Source organism: Acinonyx jubatus, chromosome B4, assembly GCF_027475565.1.
Source record: "Acinonyx jubatus isolate Ajub_Pintada_27869175 chromosome B4, VMU_Ajub_asm_v1.0, whole genome shotgun sequence".
In the NCBI taxonomy this organism is placed as follows: Eukaryota; Metazoa; Chordata; class Mammalia; order Carnivora; family Felidae; genus Acinonyx; species Acinonyx jubatus.
In genome coordinates, this window is record NC_069387.1 from 108823924 (window position 1) to 108844194 (window position 20271).

The 20271-nt window shown below is 36.1% G+C and overlaps 1 long non-coding RNA gene across 1 annotated transcript in view; it reads left to right on the forward strand.

Annotated features, from left to right (window-relative positions):
- The window catches only part of LOC128316451 (uncharacterized), a 325892-nt gene that overhangs the window by 134593 nt on the left and 171028 nt on the right, over positions 1-20271 (forward strand). The gene's annotated exons all lie outside the window — the stretch shown is intronic.

A 20271-nucleotide genomic window follows, 5' to 3' on the forward strand; every position in this document is an offset into this window, starting at 1 on the left:
TGGTTTTCCACTTGGGAGTCTTCTTCAAAGTTATTACATGTGTTCTCCAGATGCCCTACATTTTCAGAGCAGAGCTGGATTTTCCATGTACTCCTGGGTCAGAAGGGTATACCCCATGTCCCTGCTGCCAAACAGAGCTGACTTTTTCCAACAGAATTGTTGTCATTATTAACTCATAATTATTAAAAGAATTTTCCACTCCATAGCAATTAAAGTTTTAAAGATTTTTCACTCATTATCACATTTGATCCTCATGAGAATCCTGCAAAGTAGGACAAATGTTATCATCTATGCCTCCTAACTCTAGTTTTGATTAGAGCCCTTAGTGTCTGTACTGTTGATTCAAGATTTGTTGATAGAAGTTTAAGTTGCTAAAAAACATACTCCACATAACAAGAATGAACTGTATCTAAGGCATTCATGTCTTATTTCAGCTGAGGATAAATCACTGCAGAGTATCTGAGGCATTCACATACTAATGTTTGCAAAACATTACAGGAATTGTCAGGGGTGGGAACTGAAGGACATGAGTTATACACTTCATTTTGAACTAGATTGTATCCCTTTGATGCCAGTCAAAATCTTCATGGTGAAGTTCTTGTGTAACAAAAGGATCGCTGTCAACGTTTTTAAAATTTCTTTTCTTTCTTTCCTCTCCTCTCACCCTCTTCCTCTCTTCTTTCTTCCTTTCTTCTCTTACTGTTTATTTGTTAATTCATTTGTTCCCTCATTCTTTGCTTCTTTCTTTTCTGTCTTCCCTCCTCCTTACCTCCCTTCCGTCAAGAATGTGAAAAACATCATTTTCTACTCCCAAAGCTCTAAAAAATACCTAAACAATAAGTTTCTCAAGAATTCAAGGGTTAGCATTAACTCAATGAATCAAATAATAAATATATAGTTACATATGTAGTGAAATACACATATAGTTATATATATTTATTATTTACTATGGTAAAAATATATTTTATTAATCACCTATTACATGTCAGACTCTGTGCTGAATTTTACATATATTTTGTCATTTAAACTTTACAACCACCTTTTGAAATGTATATTACTGTAACTCAAAGTAGTTGAATATATTTGCTAAGACCTCATAATTGAAAACTGACAGGCAGAACTCAAAATCAGTTCTTGAGAGACTCCAAAGTCAATATTTTGTCATTCTAGGAGTATATATTGAAAATGGTAAAATTCAGATCTGGGCCAGAATCATACAACATATAACCTAAGACTTGGGAGTGGCTTCAGAGGTCTTCTTAATGCAAAATGCTGCTCCTCCAAAAATTTCTGCCTAGACAAATCTAGTAAAAGGTTGCATTATTTTCTTGAGAAATTCATTCTAGTTTTGAGCCAAATTTCTCTCTCTCTCTCTCTCTCTCTCTTTCTCTACCCTATCTTTTGATCTTTGTTTCCTCCCTTGTGTAGGGTGGCCATATGTCCTACTTTGCTCAGGGCAGTCTTGGATTATTTAAATCTGTTGTCCTAACATAATTATTAACAATATCTCCCTTTAACTCTCAGAAATGCCCTATTAGGATGATAAATTATATGTTCACACATCTATGAGACCATAAAGATTTAAGTTTTCCAAATATTTAAGGAGAATCATCAAGTCTCTTACCATGTATCTCCTTTGCAGGCTAATATTCCTGGTTGATCTTTACCCCAAATGACACAGTCGCAAGTTTCCCTTAATCCCCTTTGGCCACAGTCTCCTGGACTTTTTCTAATTTAGATGTTGTTATCAGGCTTCGTGGACCCTTTGGGGGGGTCCCATGCATAGGGTGTGATATTTTAAGAAATAATGCATGTAACAGCATTATATGAGATTCCTAGGGCTGATGTAACAAATTGCCACAGACTAGGTAGCTTAAAACAACAGAAATTTATTCTCTCACAGGCCAGGACTCTGAAATCAAAGTGTCAGCAGGGTTGAGTCCTTCTGGAGGCTCCGAGGCTTCCCTGCCTTTCTCCTAGCCTGTGGTGGCTTCTAGCGACCTTAAACATTTCCTACTTTGTGGTAGCATACATAATTCCAATCTCTGCCTTTGTCTATGCATGATGTTCTTCTCTGTGTCTCTGTGTCTTCTTTTCTCTCTAAACCCGGGATGATTTCATCATGATATATTTTTTTTACTTAATTATACCTGCAAAGACTATTTCCAAATAAGGTCATATTTACAGGCACTAGAGGTTAGGACTTGGACTGTTTTTGAGGGACAAAGTACAACCCACTCTAAGCATATACACATTGTTTTGAAAAGTGGACCAATAGATTTGCCCACATCACAGAGACATCTGTAATTTCCCCAGAAGTTGGGTAACCTGCTCCAGTTTTTAATCTATCCTGAGTACAATATTCCCAGCACCCTTAAGGACAGTTTTAATTGGAGTCATAATGCCTGGCACATGGTAGGTATTTAATAAATATTTGTTTAATAAAAGATTGAATGGTTTGATCATTTTAGAGGACAGTCCCCCCTTTGAAAATAGGCTTTAAATATGGCAGCCAATGGATTTATTTATTTTAAAGGACAAATGCTAATGCTAATGAAAATTGAGTTGATTTCTAATTATAGCTACTGGAGTCACCCACATTGCAGACAGACTAATAGGAGAATCCTCTTATAAAAGGAATTTTTCCTTATTATTTGATTTAGGTAGAAATTGATTAAGGCTGGACTCCTCTCCTCAAAACACGTAAGGTCTGCTGAAAATGTCAGTTTCATGAGAATGTGGCCTCTATCTCATTTTTTTCCCTATCAGTCTATGATGCATCTTAATATAAGCCAGGGATGCTCTGGGCTCCTGAATTACTCTGTTTTCCTCCCTATGATAAAGAGAACTTAATGCTTTCTCCACTATGTGGCAAAAACCTTATTAAGATATCACTTCTTTTGTTGGGACTTATACAATTGACCTCTTCACTAATTGTCCACATCATCTTCCCCCACTCCCCAATTTGCCCTCTTCAAAACCTCATCTTGCAAGCAAACTAGATACCCAAATACCTGTTCCTGAAATTGATCATTAGCATTTCCTACCATGTTTTGTGATGTATTTCACAGCTTGAGCGTAAGTGTTCGTAATGATGGCTCAAATCCAGCAACCTGCAGACTTTTCCTTATGATTAGTTGTACTTTGGTTTCAACAACCTAGGACAGAACCAGTTTTGATAGTCATTCAACTGACAGTTATGCTCCACTTAATTCTATGCCACATGGAATATTTTCCCTTGCATGAGATTCCCAGTGGTGTGCTTCCAAGGTCCAAGATTCCTCTCTTGCAATGTGGCCGAATAGGGACTTAATTTTAGCAGTTCAATTCTACTGGATTTTTTCTTCTAAGTTTTAATGGTTTATACCTAGAAAAATGATTTCAGCTTTCTACTACCCCCAACAGCTGAAAGTCAAGAAAGGCAGAAATAAAGGCACACTGGCTATTATAATTTCAGTTATAATCAAGAGATTCTTATTGACCTCCCAGTATTATGTAGACAGAACTTCTTTTGGTCTCGGTGGAACTCCCAAATAAGATGGATGCAAAAATTTTTAATGTTTATATACTCCTGCCAAAGTACCAGTTGTTTGTTTAGATGTATGGCTATAATTCAACAATCTTGTGAATTCCATTTAGTCCAAGTATCTAGCAGATTAAATAAATATTGCTGTGAACTTGAATGTCACAATAGATGGTAGACTTTCCAGAACCTTACCTGGACTCATTTTCAAGTATGAAGATTGTTCCCTCATGGGTCATTCTTTTAAGTGGAATGTTCCTGTTCAAATTAATATTTTTCTCATAGGTTAACTTTACTAATATTGCCATTTTAAGATACGCCCCCCCCCTGCAAATACTTAGTGTCCCTCTGATGTTTGCATAATCCTGGACTTGATTATTTTTCCTTGTCCAATCCTCTGAAATGTTAAATATAACTGAGTTGTTATAAAAGATTCTACAAACTTAAAAATAGTCTCTTATGATATGAAGAGTTCCTGAAACTCCATCCTTGTGCCTTTTGAGAGATATTTCTCTTCTTAGCTCCTATCAACAAGTTGGTATTCTGAAATAAAGTCTTGTTTTTCCTTTCTTCCTTTAAGCCCCAAGTTGATAAGGATTACTAGATGTTAAAAAATAATAATCCTGACTATTTTAGCAAGTTGTTATGGAAAATAGCACCAAAAAGAAACTATTTAAGAGTCTAATAACATTTAAATACTATTTTAAACCTCTTATCACATCTCAGAAACCTAAATATAATAGTTTTGGCAGTTTTTCCAGAACTTGGCTGTTGGAAAAACAAGGACTGCCAATTTAGGGAGATAATCACCTACTGAATAGGTTTGTTGAGGGAGGTTACAGAAATAGAATTTTCTAATAATTATCTTGAAGGATTTTATTTCTCCTACCTGTGTAGTTCTATGAAAGCAGCTTGAAACTCTGTAAACACTAGGTCCCACAAGGATAGGGCACAAAAGTACCAGATAAAACCTTTGTCATCAGAAAAAGTCAAAGTTTGATATGACTGTGAGTTAATCTTTCTCTTCCACATTCTTCTTTCTTGCCTTTACTTTTTCCATTTTTCTTTCTTCTTTTTTAATGTTTATTTATTTTTGAGAGACAGAGCATAAGATGGGGAAGGGCAGAGAGAGAGGACAGAGTATCTGAAGCTGGCTCCGCGCTGACAGCAGCAAGCCTGACGCAGGGCTCGAACTCACCAACTGTAAGATCATTACCTGAGTTGAAGTTAGCCACTCAACTGACTGAGCCATCCAGGTGCACCTCCATTTTTCTTTCTTTAATGTTTTTTTTTCCTTAAAAACAAGTAAAAGTAATAACATTATCACTGAATGTATTTATAGGTATTAAAAGGAAAGTAGTGTAGTCAGTAGTTTAAATCTAATTCATTTTATGAGTATATACTATTCCACAGAATATATATGCCATATTTTTTAACCATCCTTATATTGGTGAACATTCATTGTTTTGCAATTGAAAGAAAGAGAAAGAAAGGGAAAAAGAAAGAAGGAAAGAAAGAAAGAGAGAGAGAAAGAGAGAAAGTAAGAAAAAGACAGAAAAAAGTGCTTAAATATTTGTACATATATTCTTATAGCTCTTTTGGCAGAAGTTCTTTTGGATAATTTGTTGATCTAATTGTAAGCTTATTTTATTTATTTATTAAAATTTTTTTTTCACTTATTTATTTTTGAGAGACAGAGAGAGCACAACTGGGGAAGAGGCAGAGAGAGAAGGAGACAGAATCCAACGCAGGCTCCAGGCTCTGAGCTGTCAGCACAGAGCCCAACGCGGGGCTCGAACTCATGGACCGTGAGATCATGACCTGAGCCGAAGTCGGATGCTCAGCCCACTGAGCCACCCAGGAGCCCCTGTAAGCTTATTTTAAATGTTATTAATTACTGGGGTGCCTGGGTGGCTCAGTCGGTTTCGCGTCTGACTTCGGTTCAGGTCATGATCTCCCGGTTTGTGAGTTCAAGCCCCGCGTTGGGCTCTGTGTTGACAGCTCAGAGCCTGGAGCCTGCTTCAGATTCTGTGTCTCCTCTCTCTTTCCCTCCCCCAGTTATGCTCTGTCTCTCAAAAATAAATGTAAAAAAAAAATTAAATGTTATTCATTAATGCCCAGATATTTCTCTATAGATTGTACCAATTTCTTACAACCTTTTTATATAAGTAATAACTCAGACATAATACCATCTATATGGTTTGATGGGGCGTAAAGAATAGATCTAGAAAAGCCAGTATCTCTCCTATTAGAGTTTTTGAAGAAGAGAATAGAAGATATAGGAGAACAAACAGTAAAAGATATAATAAACATATTCCCATGATTTCAAAGGGAAAAAAGAGATTGCTTAAGAGTGAGAACTAAAAATGGGGGCACCTGGGTTGCTCAGTCAGTTGAGTGTCAGAATCTTGATTTTGGCTCAGGCTGTGATCTCATGGTTTGTGAGATTGAGCACTCCGTTGCGTTCTGCATGGGCCATGCAGAGCCTGCTTGGGATTCTCTCTTTCCCTATCTCTGCCCCTCCCCTGCTCACACACACACTCTCTCTCTTAAAACAAATAAATAAACTTAAAAAAAAAAGTGAGAACTAAAATGACATCTGACTTTTTGGCTATAATGTAGGCTGCTAGCAAACAATGTCTCCAAGGTGCTAAAGGAAAATTATTTAGGTGCCATATACAACTAAACTGATTCCAATGTAAGAATAAAAGTAAAAGTAAATTGCTCTCACCCACATTTCCTTGGGTTTGTCAGTGTCTATCCTACTGCCATGTGAGTAGAGAAAACACGAAAGGTAGAGGTAGGGATGCCTAATTGTAGGTGCTTGAGTACCCCCACTTTCTCTCCCATAGTCCAAGTTTTAGATGACTATATCCAAGAAAGGAGGGTGGGGGAAAAAGCATTCTGTGCAGAAATGCCAGATGGCTTCCTGAAGGTAATAGCAACTCAGTAGAGGGATGGCAAGATGGAAAGTTAGAGGACTATCTCTTCGGACTGTGCCACTCTAGCACTCACTACTTCAATTGCTTTTAAAATTGTGTTCTATAATGAGTACTTAAACGTGTATCAGATCTTAGTACCTTTGAGGAAAATATGCTCTATCATTTATATTCATGTTTTATTTTTTCTTTTGAAAATCTGAATCACTTAGGAGACAGAGGAAGTATGGAGAGTGTATATTTGTATGTGTGTAGTATGTGTGTGTGTGTAGTGTGTGTGTGTGTGTGTGTGTGTGTGTGTGAGATATGGGACCGTATTTATTATTTCTTCCTTCTTAATTGTAGTCTTGGCATAAAAATCTGCCAAGATTTCTTCCATGTGAGCCTCTACCAGCTGTTGAAAGGCAAGAAAACCTTTCTATTTCTAATCTGAGCTTTACATAATGTTTTGGCATTTGACTACTAAATTAAACTCCTTTCTTCCCCTAGCTCTAATACTTATACTGCAAAAATAAATTATAAGGCTCCAAATGTCAAATGTGAACAAGTTTATCAAACTAAATACATTCATTTCTGTTGCCTACATAATGTTCATATCTAAGGGAAAAAATGTCAAAACTTACTTTATAAATTTTAACACTTTAAAGATAGGTCATCTTTAAGTCTGGACTTTAAAGTCAACAACACAGTAACTGAATGTCTGGCCATTATTTGTTCGTCAATAATTTATCATTTTTCAGTATCACAGGCTCAGTCTGCTAAGCACTTGCAAATGAGGAAAATCAGATTGCCTACTCAGAATCAAGCAGTTAGGTCCACATCAGAGGGACATGAAAAGATCCTTTAAAGAGGAAAAATGGCTTCTAGACCACCACAATTTGACTATCATCACACTAAGGATATTAATGTAGTGAAAAGTCTACCAGTCAGATGGGAGAGCTGTGAAAGCATGGAAAAAGAAAGCTCACAAAGGCACACAGCATTGTGAAAGAGGAAAACAACAAAAAGTAATAATGTCGATAAAAATCTTATGTATGTGTATAAATAACTAATGGAAATGGTGATTATAAAGTCTACAAATCTTAATCACATACCAAAGTGAAAAGCATAGAATCAAAATGTTTAGATTGGAGAAGAACCTCAGGGGCATCTACCCTACCTTATCCTCAGTTTTCTTTCAGAAACAGAAAAAGATATTTTTGAACACCTTCAGTTTTTGCTTTCTGCCTATTAAGCTGCCCATTCCCCTTTGGATCTAGAATATCGATGTGCCCCATTGAGTTTGTCAGTTCACTTCTGGTCCACTGTGAAAGTAGCTCACATAAAACCAACATTTATTCACTAATTAGATGAATTATTTTCTAAAATTAATGGAGAAATGGTTCATGTAAACAGACCGTGGCAAGTAGGGATTATTCTCAGACACTTAGGCGGAGTTTGGGATTTGGAGAGACATCTTGGGGAGAAGAGTGTATTCCTTGGCACCGCATCTTGATTTTTCGCTGCTCCTGCCCCCAGGCCATGCGGTGGTGGTAGCAACTTCACACAAGTGCAGGAAGACACTAGCATTGATGAAGAGTAAAATAGCAATTGGACTAGAGATGATATTGTCCTACTCAACATTTGTTTGCCATCAACTCTGTGAAGAGCATAATGCTACTTGGTTTTCGTCACCATGTCATGTAATTTTCACAGCATGCCTTCAAAGCAGGTTTTATAATCAGACATCCTAAATATATCATGTAGCAAGGGGAAGACTCCCTTGCAATTGGTAAATACAATTCTTTGATTTCTTTCAAAATAGTTCTGTAATTGGTTGATTTTTCTCTCTGAATATTCCTTTATATCAACAGATACTCCAATAATTTGAGCGATTTGGATATGTATACAAGGATAGAAAAAGTGTGCTTTGCTTCTTATCTATTATAATTTAGGGAAAAGTTCTTACTTAATTGTAACTAAGTAGAGATGATGATTTAACAAAAATGTTTTTCAGTATGCATCAATTCAAAGGTAAATGGGAGAATTTATTAAAAATTAAAGCCTTCCAATGTAAACTCAAAATTCTGAGTTTTTCTTGTCTCTTTAAAGTTATCCATCATATAACACTCTTTAGCCTCTTAAACATTAGTAATAAATAGTATTATTTCAAATACTTTATAAACAAAGCACTGCTCTAGAATAGCACTGATAAAATATAAAGCTCTAAGTTGGAAGTTAAATGTATTAAAGTAATAATAACGTGAGCAAGCCACATATGTACTTTACATTTGCTAATACCCTCATCAAAATAGTAAAAAAAAGTGAAAATAATCTTAATAGTATATTTTATTTATGACCCAATATATCCAAAATATTGTGTCAATATTTAATCAAATAAAAAACTGAGATATTTTACATTCTTTTTTGTATTAAGTCTTGTAAACCTAGTGTATATTTTATACTTATGGCACACCTTACTTTGGACTTAAACACATTTTGAATGTCCAGTAACTACATATGACGAGTGCCTAGTATATTGAAAAGAATAGCTTTAGACACTAACAACTCTGATACTGGTAATTAGCCACATAGATTTAAAATCTAAAGCATAGATTATGAATCTAAGCCTTTTAAAAAATCCAGGTAAAAACAATGATTTGCCCTGTATTTCTTTGGGTGTCCATTTATGAGCCAATTTGCTCTGGTTAGAAATCCAAACTAAGGTCAAGCAAAATGGTAACTAACCTCAATCATCAATTACTCATTATGTCTAGTGACAAGTACATAGCAGAAATTTCATATGTTGTTGTCCTTTGATTGGGATTATAACATTTTGATCTTTTAACATTATTCTCTGATTTACCCAGTGGTCTTGGATACATTTCCAATAGGATGCTGAAAAATTTTGATAGACTGATTAATTATTCGTGTGAGATTACCATTTTTTTGTTTGGAAACCACAGGTTGGCAAAATCTGTACAAAGATATGAGGCAGAAATGAAATAGGATACCTGGAAAATATGCCAATGTTCAGGTTTTACTTAATTTTTATTCCATCACAAAAATTAAGAGGACTGGAAATTTTTGTTAGAGGGGAGTGTGGAAGTGAGTACTCTGCTTTATTAGAGGAAATCTTATAATTTTATTGATGGGATTTATAATTCTGTTAGTGCTTCTCTACCCAAATGATAGGACATTAATTTGGGCAAATTGGAGTGCCTTTCATTCACCTCTGTATGCTCTTTGTATAATATATTTGGGAATTGGTGAATAACAGTCTCAACTCATATTAATATGTAGCTATCTCCTTCCTTAAAATAATAAAATAACAAACACAAATCTCACATATTAAAAAAGGACCTGACTTCTAATAATGAAAATGTGGGGAAAAGAAAGAAAGAAAAGTCACAACACGACCACACACAAGGCAGAGTAAGCAACATGAGGATAATACTCCAAAACATTCACTCCCTAAGAAATGCATATTCCCCAGAGAAGAGAAAACCTGAATTCAATTGAGAAGTATTTTTTTTAAGTTTATTCATTTATTTTTGAGACAGAGAGAGCTCACAAACAGGAGAAGTACAGAGAGAGGAAGAGAGAGGGAATCCGAAGCAGGTTCCTTAATGTCAGTGCAGAACCTGATGCGGGGCTCAAACTCATGAACCGTAAGATCATGACTAGAGCAGAAATCAAGAATTGGATGCTTAACCAACTGAACCACTCAGGTGCCCCTGGTTGAGAAATATTTTTACTGAGAATGTAGGAGAAGTAAGTGTTTTGATAATTGGTTGGCTTAATCAGTTCTTTGTCACCTTTAAATGACGAGTTTTTATTTTTTCATCAGCTGGAATATTTAATTGAAAAATATCTGAAATGAATGCTTTATTGTGTCCCTTTTGAAATCCAACAATCCTTTCAGAGACTTGAGTTTACATAATCAGATTATTAAAATTTTGTCTCATGTTTAATGAAATCAAAACAGTAGAGCACCAACGTTAATGAGAGCATTTTCCTTAGTAGAGAAGTTCAGGCATATTTATTTACAGTTTACCACACAGTTTCTCCATAACATTTCTCAGCTTATTTAGCTCATTAAGAAAGATATGATTTAATTTTTGTCCTGCATATATTACTTCTCCCACTTACTTCAGATGATGAAAAAAGATGTCTACTGGGTGGATGGATATGAATCTTTCATTGTAACATTTTATAGCTACAGCTTTATGGTTAGAGAAAGAAAAAGAAACGGGGCAATACACAAAACACTTGAGCTTGCAGAGCTGAAAGGGAAAACAGTAGAAGTTCTCAAAAGCAGGGATAGAAAAAAATGAGAACAAAATGCTACAATACATTAAAAGGGATTAAGAGACTAATACAAATATTTAGAAATTATTTCTAAAACAGTGCTTTTCTGTGTGTGCAAAGGAAATTAAGTTAACATTTAGCAGTGTTTCAGTTCTCTTTGTTCCTGCTCTGTTCAATCATCTACATAACTGTACATGCCAATGAGTTACCCGCAGCTTGCGTAAAACCGTTTATGAACAGTTCTGCCAAAAATATTACTTCAAGTTGTACAACATAAAAAATTTTTAATTTGAATACACAGTAGCTGTCAGTTTTAAAATTACATTCTTTGGAAGAATACTACCACTGCAAACTCAGTAAAAAGGGATTTCAAGGTCAAATTTTTGGGAAAGACTACATATATTTCTCTCTTGGAAAATTATAGGGGGCTTTTTCATATTAAGGTTCTGATAAATCCTGCATGTAAGGACTTTGCTAACCTAATATTTCCCAAATTTATTTAAACAGGAAGCCTTTTTAAATTTGACATCTTGTAGAACAACTGTTTAAGGAAAAAAATATTTGAGGAAGTGCTTCTGGAGACCCATAATATTTATATTGGTTACAGCTCCAGACCCTAGAGTATTTTCAAATTCATAAGACCCAGAAATTAAGGAATTAAGAAACAGATGTTTGGGAATTAGCTAGGCTGGCAAAGTAACTTGCTTGTCAAAATAATATCACAGCCCAGGAGATTCAAATTCATGCTAGATGCTTTTATTACAAGATCTTCATTTCTCCAGATGTTTATGTCTCAGAATAGCCATATGGTGCTTATGTCTTTATTCTCATTATAGTTGAATAAATCATGCAATTTTTTTTTGGTGCTCCCTGATAAGTAGTTGGAAGTATAAATAAATCTATGATGGCCAAAGATTAGATGCAGCATGATAGTTGTGTGGCCCAGTTATTTAACATCTCTGTGCCTTCATTTCCACATCTATGAGCTGGGACAATAGTAGTTCCCACTGCATACAGTTCTTATAAAAGCTAAATGAATTAATACTTGTTAAGTTCCTAGAACAGTACCTGTAGTATAGTAAACACCATTTAAGTGTTGTTAAATTAAACACAAAATATTTTCTTCATCAGCCTTATGGCCAAACATAGATGTCCCAGATTTGGATTGTGTAAAGTGTGGACAGCGATTTTGTCTTCCCATGTGTGGGGAAAATAGGAAGGAAGAAGAAGAGAAACAAAAAAATATCTGCCTCACTTACCACAGCAAACACATCAATTGCTTCAACATCCGTAAATCTGAGAGTTTTTATTTTTTGTTATTTGTTACGTTTACTCTGTTTAAATGTAGTCTTAGAACTAGCATCAGAAAGTAAAGTGGAAATGTTTATGTGCCACCCAGATGACTGGAACCAGAACCAGAATCTGTGTGGGTGTGGCTTAGAAACACACATGTTTAACAGGTACTTCTGGTGATTCTCAAAAACAGTAAAGTTTAAGAACCTCTAGCAGATACAGTTCAAACTCTAACTGCAGGCAGCTCATTGTGGGTGGCTTTGCCCAGTCTGTTTAGATTCATCCCACCAAGTTGCCCAAGTAACATAAACCTGAAAAACAATGGCTTAACTAATTAAGGAACTTTACCCTCTGGTAGTAAGTCTGAGATAGCCAGTGGAGGATCCACAGAGCTTTTCTATTCAGCCCTGGGGCTGCAGGCTCCTTGCTTAGCCATCCTTAGCCACCACTGGCTTGTTGCCTTGTTCTTCCTCTGAGCGTCATCTGCACATTCCAGGACGGAAGAACAGGAAGGGAAGAGGGCAAAGGCCCATCCAGCTGAGCCTCCTCCCCTTTGAAGGAATTTGCCTGGAAGCTTTCCTCCACAACAACCACTTTAACTCATTAGCCAGGCCTGGGCTACATTACTCTTCACCTTTATTTACAAGGAAGGCCATGAAATGTCATGTTATAACTGGTCACATTTTTAGGCCCAACAAAATTGCAATAGGGTCTTTGGCATACTCTGTATTGCAGGCTTAATGAAATTATGTTTTCTCAGCCTCCACGCCTCTGTGTATATACAGTTTACCCAGACAAGATTGCCCTTTCCCACTTTACTGTTTTACTAACTTCTATTCCTTAACATCAATTCAATTTATCCATTCCCCTGTGAAGTGTTCCCATGCCACCAAAGCAACCCGCCCTCATTTCACATTCACAGCACTCTGTTATAGCACCATTGTGTATACTAAGTCAGTAGACTGAAATCACTTTAAGGCCAAGATAGATGGTTTATGTCCAGAGGCCAACTACAGCAGTTGACTCACGGCAACTACTTAATAAATGTTTATGGAATGAATGGAATAATGAATGAATATACAAAAATTTAAATGAACCAATTGAACTTATGAATGAAGAACGGAGCATTAATTTCTTAGGTAAAATAGCAGCTTCAATTAGACTCTGCTATTCTTTTCTTCTCATTCAGAGAAATAACTACCATATGTTTGGGAAATTATTGTGTCGTGAAATTAAATGAAAGTAGGAGTAATATAGGAAAGAAAATGTCTAGCACACAATAAGTATATGAGCTATTCTGGTAGAGGACCCAATTTTATTGTCTTTCATTTCTATTGCTGCACGGCATGAAGGGTTTAGTTCAAAATAGGTTTTTAATAAATGCCGAATGAATGAGCATTGAATTAAAAGGAAAGGAGAGAAGATCCAAAGAGTCAGAAAGCTCCTTTCATCTCTTAAAATTCTAGCAGTATATTATTAATGTCATTTTTCTGAGTGAATAATTTTAGTGTGCAATAGATAAGTAATTAACAGCAACAATAACTAATAAGATATTGTATGTCAATTGTACTTCAATAAAAAACAGTAATAATAATTATTTGCTCAAAATGATGCTATATAGGAAGCTGGTATTTTTAACTTCTTTTAAGATATGTGGGGTAATTTCATTGAGCATTAAACACAAACTTTGCATTTTTGTAACCACATATATTACCCATGATTGTAGAATTGTAAGAAATAATTTTAAAGCTATGTATTACTAGGGTTTAACTATGAAAACCAGTGCCTTCACAAAGGAGTACATTTTGCAAGGAATTTTTTCTATCAGTTAAAAAAAATAGAGGTATTTTATCTTACTCATTAAAATAATCCAGATATTTACTTTTCAATTATATTAAAGTGATGGGTCTTAATTTTCTCTGCAATGTCTAGTTTAGAATAAGAGAAGGGTAAGACTAACTTCTTTGCAAGATAATAGCAATAAAAGGCTGGCTTTATGTATAAGGAGGACATACTCTCTCTTTTAACACATGCCAGGCCCAAACCTGAGGACTGCAGCTCTTAGAGTAACCAGTCCACTGTTAAAATCAGGAAGAGGGAGGACAGCGAGAGAAAAGAGCTTACCCCCTCTTCATTCTGAGAGATAGCAAGAAAAATAAAATGGAAACCAGAAGTAGGAAATTAAGTTTTCCTCTCTTCCTGAATAGTACTCAGAAGGACAGGTCTAGGAATTGAGAGAAAGAACAAAACAAGGTATTCCTCCCTGTACCTTTGCAACTCTGGGTAGAAACTATGTTGGTGACAGTCTTGTAATAATCTGGAATGGTGGCCCCCACTTTCCTGAGGTGTAGAGTTTCTGAACCACCCTCAGTTCCATGTATCATAGACACTGATTCAAGAACCACTATGTCTGGTCAACTGAGGTGGAGGGAACAGTCAGGCCATTGAACCAAATGGAGGACTCAGCAGAATCCCCACTGCTGGCTTTAGGTTTACATAAGGCACTCAAATCAAAAGATAGAAAGATATAAGAGGACAGGAACAATGCCATATTTATTCATTTCATTTATTTATCTTTCCAGGAATAATCCCATTCAGGAAGTTTTTAAATACGAATCCATTATGCCTAAGAAAGCAAGCTATTTGTCTTTCCTAGAATGATTTGGTTATTTGGGCATAGACATTGAAGACTTAGGCTACCAATATCACTGTGTATTAGATTTTATTGAGTTCATTTAGTAAGAAGAGGATACCATTACTTTAGATTTTATCAAGTATATAATTATGAAATAAAAAACAGAAGCTTCTTTTAAAAATCTTGTTTTGTTTCTAGAAGTGGTCAAAATCAGTCGGGAGGGGAATAGTAAGTATTTGATGAGAAAGACACATTTCATCAAGTATTTGAAAACACACTTTATGTCAGTGGTACATGAAACCCTATTCTTTATCCTCAAGAAGTTACCAATTTAGCTACAGAAATTTGTTTAAGAACATAAAGCTGTAATAGTGGTAGCAAAAGTGAGTGTGAACACAAAAGCTTAGTGGTTTATCAAAGATTAGATACAAGGTTATTAAGTATGGAGGAGAATTTAGTATCAAAGAAGGCTCTAAGAAGGCAGGATTGATTTAATTCTTAAAAATATATATTTAATTCTTAAAGAATATATAGCTGGATTAGAAGGAAAACATAAAAAGTTGTGGTGGGGTAGATGTAGACATTCTAGGCTGTCCAAGTTTCATTAGCAAAAGTCAAAAATAACATAACGTAAGATAACATAACATAACATAACATAACATAACATAACATAACATAACATAACATAACATACCATAACATAACACAAAGAATACTTCCAGGGAATTCAGTACTATGGCTAGGAGTAGTAGAAGACAACAACAGGTATATGGATGCAGATCAAGAAAGAGGAGCTTAGTTTTTGCGGGGGGAGAAATGCTGAAGATTTACTAAAGATTCTCAAGCAAGGTGGACTCCAGAAATAGGTTTTCAGGTATATTCATCACAAAGGAAAGGAACTGAGACTAGCAAGGAAGTGAGGAGGGTGCTACAGCATTCAATGTGTGGATGGGTGCAGATGCAATGAAAAAGAAGGCAGAAACTTTAAGAGAGTTAAAATAAGGAATTGACAGAACTTAATGATAGAAAGATTAAATAAGGTAACTGTTAATCCTGGTTTCCTCAGGACCATCTAATTTACATCTGGTATACTTGTGTAGTTATTGATAACACTTCTTTCATTTGGATGATAAATTATAGTCTCATCTTAAATATATTGGAGAACAGTTTCTTGACCAGGCAGGTGTGATGATGAAACTGCCTTGCAGTGCCTCTGACAAATACAGGGAAGATGGGCATCTGGGATGGGGAATAAGTTCACTTTGGGAGATTAGAGGGAGCAGTGGCAGGATTTCAAAGTGTAAATGCCCAACAGACAGTTAAGATAAAAGACAAACTGAGATGCACATTCCAGAAGCTGATTTCGCATTCATCTTCATTCTTCTTTTGGAAAAGCCAATTTGTACCAAGCTCCATATTTTGAGTCTGAATATGAGAAGATGAATTGAACAAGGGAATTCACATCATCCATCACAATCTACCAGAAGTCCAGACACCAAAGACTGGGAGAAGTGGAAGACTACCAATGGAGATTTTCAAGGAGAATTTGACTAAAGGAGTCCCACGCTTCCCTCTACCTAACATTTCAGGCTACTTCCTGCTATTCACCTTCATAAATATGTGAATCTAGAGAATTGCATCCCACTCATTTAGTCATTGCCTGATATTAATATTGGATGTCCTTCCCTCTTCACCCTTGTGTCTATTAACTCATGTCCACCCCCTATTTTCCACCTCTCCCTTCCTAAACTCCTTTTTCTAGTTCTTTCGAGCAGTGTTTTAGTGCCCCTTAACCTCTAACTTGCCTATGAAATCTTGACAACACCAACGAACTGCACTCTGTAGCATATGACCTCATAGCATTTGATGTCTTTATTGCTAATGTGATTCCTATTCAATCACGTATTTGCATCATGACATCAATTTTTCTGTGGTTTTTTCTATTCTAAAACTGTTCAACCCCTCTATTATTTAACTTACACATATCTATTCTCCTCAAGGTTATGTGCCATTTGAAAGTAGCGCTGCCATACTTCTTGATTTATTTCTATATTTCTCCAAAAAAAAAAAAAACAAAACAAAGCATTTTAATGCTTTTTATGTTGATGAGCAAATTTAAATCCTAACACTATTACTAATGCATTTTCAGAGTATTACTTCAAGTTTTACTACAAACTGTTTCAGTTATATTCGTTACTAAACCTACATCGTGTCATCATAATATAGAGAGATTCTGGTGTTCTGAAGACAGTTGACACAAAACATGAGTCCTTTCACTTATTTCAAAGACATTTTTAATGGATATACAATAATGGTTTCATGCACATTTAAAAATCGTATTTATTTAGCCTGCTATTCAATGCCACATAATACAGCATAATGACGTAAGCAGAAAACATGCAACTTCCAAATTTAAAGCTATATGTTTCATCAAATTAACAAGGATGCAAACCGACTCGCATTTCCAAGGTGTCAATGACACTGAGTTCAGGGTGTGATTTCCTTTCCTATTCCTTGTGAATAAATCAGCGAAGTTTAATTATTTAATCATTGGACAATTTCAAGATCTTTGACTCTGTCCTGAGTCTACCACTGCCACTAGTGCATTTACCAACAGCAGCCTCATAAGTTGTTAGACAGAATGGCACCTCTTCATGTTGACACAGGAGGTGTAAAAAAGGGATCACTTCCAGTTTTTTAGAGAAACTCTAAGATGAGTGGTTACAGTGAATTGAAAGGCAGAATTTGGACCATGTTATGTATGAGATACGTGATTGAGAAAATTATTACAATAGGATTCCACTGAATTTTCAGTTACTTCTCAAATTCTGAACGTAGGGGTCTGTTGCATCATCTGTTTAATCTAATTTAAAGAAAATAGACTGTGTCATGGGAAACAGGCAGTATAGACTGGCCAAGACGTTAACCTTCATGAACCTCATCAACAGCCACTTCCATAAGAGTAGGTGTATTTACTGGACATCCATCCATCGTTACCTTCAGCAACATGAGTAATGTTCTTATATTTTTGATTTGCACTCAGTTTATATGTTAAAAAAAAGCCTGTGTAAGTAGCTAGAAATTAAATGAGTAGAAATCTATGCTTGAAATTCAAACAGTGGCATGGGAAAATATTTTTACTGTAGTATATACATCTCTGATGTCTTCAGGGGAAATTGAAGAGTATTTTACTGACTAAGATCAAACAATCTATAATTACCACCCAGAGGCATAAAGCAAAATTGTAGCAAGTAGAGGCAGCATTAGGTTGCATCACATAGGCAGGCTGTATTCTGGTATATGCCCAGGCAGTTCCTTGGGGAGCTCACATAGGTTTACCAGTAAGTCCATCCCACTAGGCATTGTATGGCAAGGTCTTAATTGCCCTTTTCTGCCATGTCTCAGTCTGTCTCTTTCTACATTTGAAGACTTCCAACAAACTTCAAATAACTGGAAAGGTTAACTAGGCAGTTCTGGTTAGTTTAAATTTTTATTTTAAGTTTATTTATTTATTTTGAGAGAGAGAGAGAGAGAAAACAAGTAGGGGCGGGGCAGAGAGAAAGTGAGAGAGAGAATCCCAGGCAGGCTCTGCTGTGTCAGCACGGAGCCTGATGTGGGGCTCGAACTCATGAACTGTGGGATCATGACCTGAGCCGAAACCAAGAGTCAGACTCTTAACCAACTGAGCCACCCAGGTGCCCACAGTTCGGGTTAGTTTAAATGCACAGTTTTTTTTTTCTTTCCATCTTTTTATAAAATACTTCTAAAATCTGTCAATCCATTATGTGTATCAGTAATTACCATATTGTGGATGCACATGAATCTTCTTGGAATAATTCTTATAGTCTGAACATTTTATTCTCCTGCATATGAACCATCAAGATATCTGCATTCCTTGCTGGATAAAATGCATGTCTTATCTTGAGGCAGAAAGGAGTTTTTTCAGGATCTGACTCCAGCCAGCATTTCCTGTGACTCTCCACCTCAGGCCCTAAATTCCAGCCTCGGACAATTATCTTCGATTCCTGAGTATCCAGTGTCTTTCACAGCCTTGTGGCTTTGTCCATGGACTCAAAGTAAATCTTAAGATAACAAATTTAATCATTTCACTCAAACCCTTTTTGAATTCTTCAATGGCTTCACTGATGTTGCCCACAGGTATTCCTTGACCTGTCCCTGCCTACCTATCTGGAGCCATCTTAGGCTACTTCTGTACCTACTGTTTATGTCCAAGCCAGCTCATCTTCGTGCATAGCTGATTATTGCCCCAGGGCCACTAGACACGGCATAGTCATTGCCTTTTAATGTTCTCTCTTCTGCTTTCCACTTAGAGTAGATAATTCTATTATCCTCCAGGCTCTAACTCCAGTGTCATTTCCTGAGAAGTGTCTCTGCCTCCCTCTTCTCCCCAAATTAAATCTTCTTACCAGACATTTTCATTGTGCTTTTAAAAGACAAATGACCCATAGTTAACCCTTCAAATTTCCCAGTGGAATAAAAGAGGCACCCAGGCAGAGGACCTTATTATCTTGCCCACTCTTGTACTCCAGTATGCAGCATATGGCCCTGGCCCATTGTGGTTTTTAAATGAGCAATTGATGATTGATCTGTATTGTTTCTGTTGTCTGGAATCCTACTCTCTGGTGAAATGAATAGCATTTCAAGATGCAACTCAACTGTTACCTCTTTTTAAGAAACTACCCTGACTCCCTCCCTTAGATTTGGGTTTACTTTTTTCCACAGGTTATCTTGTTCGGGGAGGGGCTGCTCATGTGGTATGGAGATTATTTGTGCTCACATCCCCTTCCACATGTCTATCTTTGAAGACCATGACTGTGACTCATTCATTTTACATTGCCAGGATCTAGCATGGCACGTCCACAGAGTGCACACCCAAAAACTGTTTCTATTAATTAAGGAATGGTTCTTTTCCAATAATCACATTAATATTTCTTGCTCTTTGAGTAAATGGAGTGGAAAAAAGTGGAGCAAACAAGGACATTGGGTATCCTGGATTTAGTCTGAGCTTTGAGCTTTGCCACTGAGGGACCAATGGAAAAAATAATTAACCTCTCTAACATTTAGCTTCCTTATATTTAAGAGAGATGCCAGTAATGGCTCTTAAAAATTAGAATTAAAGTAGTAAATGTAAAAGGTATAGAATACACATGTTTTAAAAGGACTGAGTCTATATATATGGAGTGCATTAGCTTTTGACCAAATTCCTAAAACCATTTGGTGTACTTTTAAATATCCTTTTCTCTTAAAGGGGGATTTGGGGGAAAGAATTGCATACTTGAAATTTAGCTGAACAAAAGTCAACAAAACTACCTCTCTTCAGTATAATTACTATGTAATGAGGTCCTGGACTGGACAAGTAATGTTATACAGTAGAGGTTAGGATGACAGACCTAGGGTCATACTGCTTGAGTTTAGCTCCTATATCTGCCACTTTTAAGCTGTGTAACTTAAGGTAAGCTTCTTAACTTCTCTATGTCTCAGTTTTTCATTTGTACATGAAGATAATAATTGTACCCACTTTAAAGCTTTGTGGTCAGAATTAAATGGGTTGCAGTTTCCCAAATGGGCCA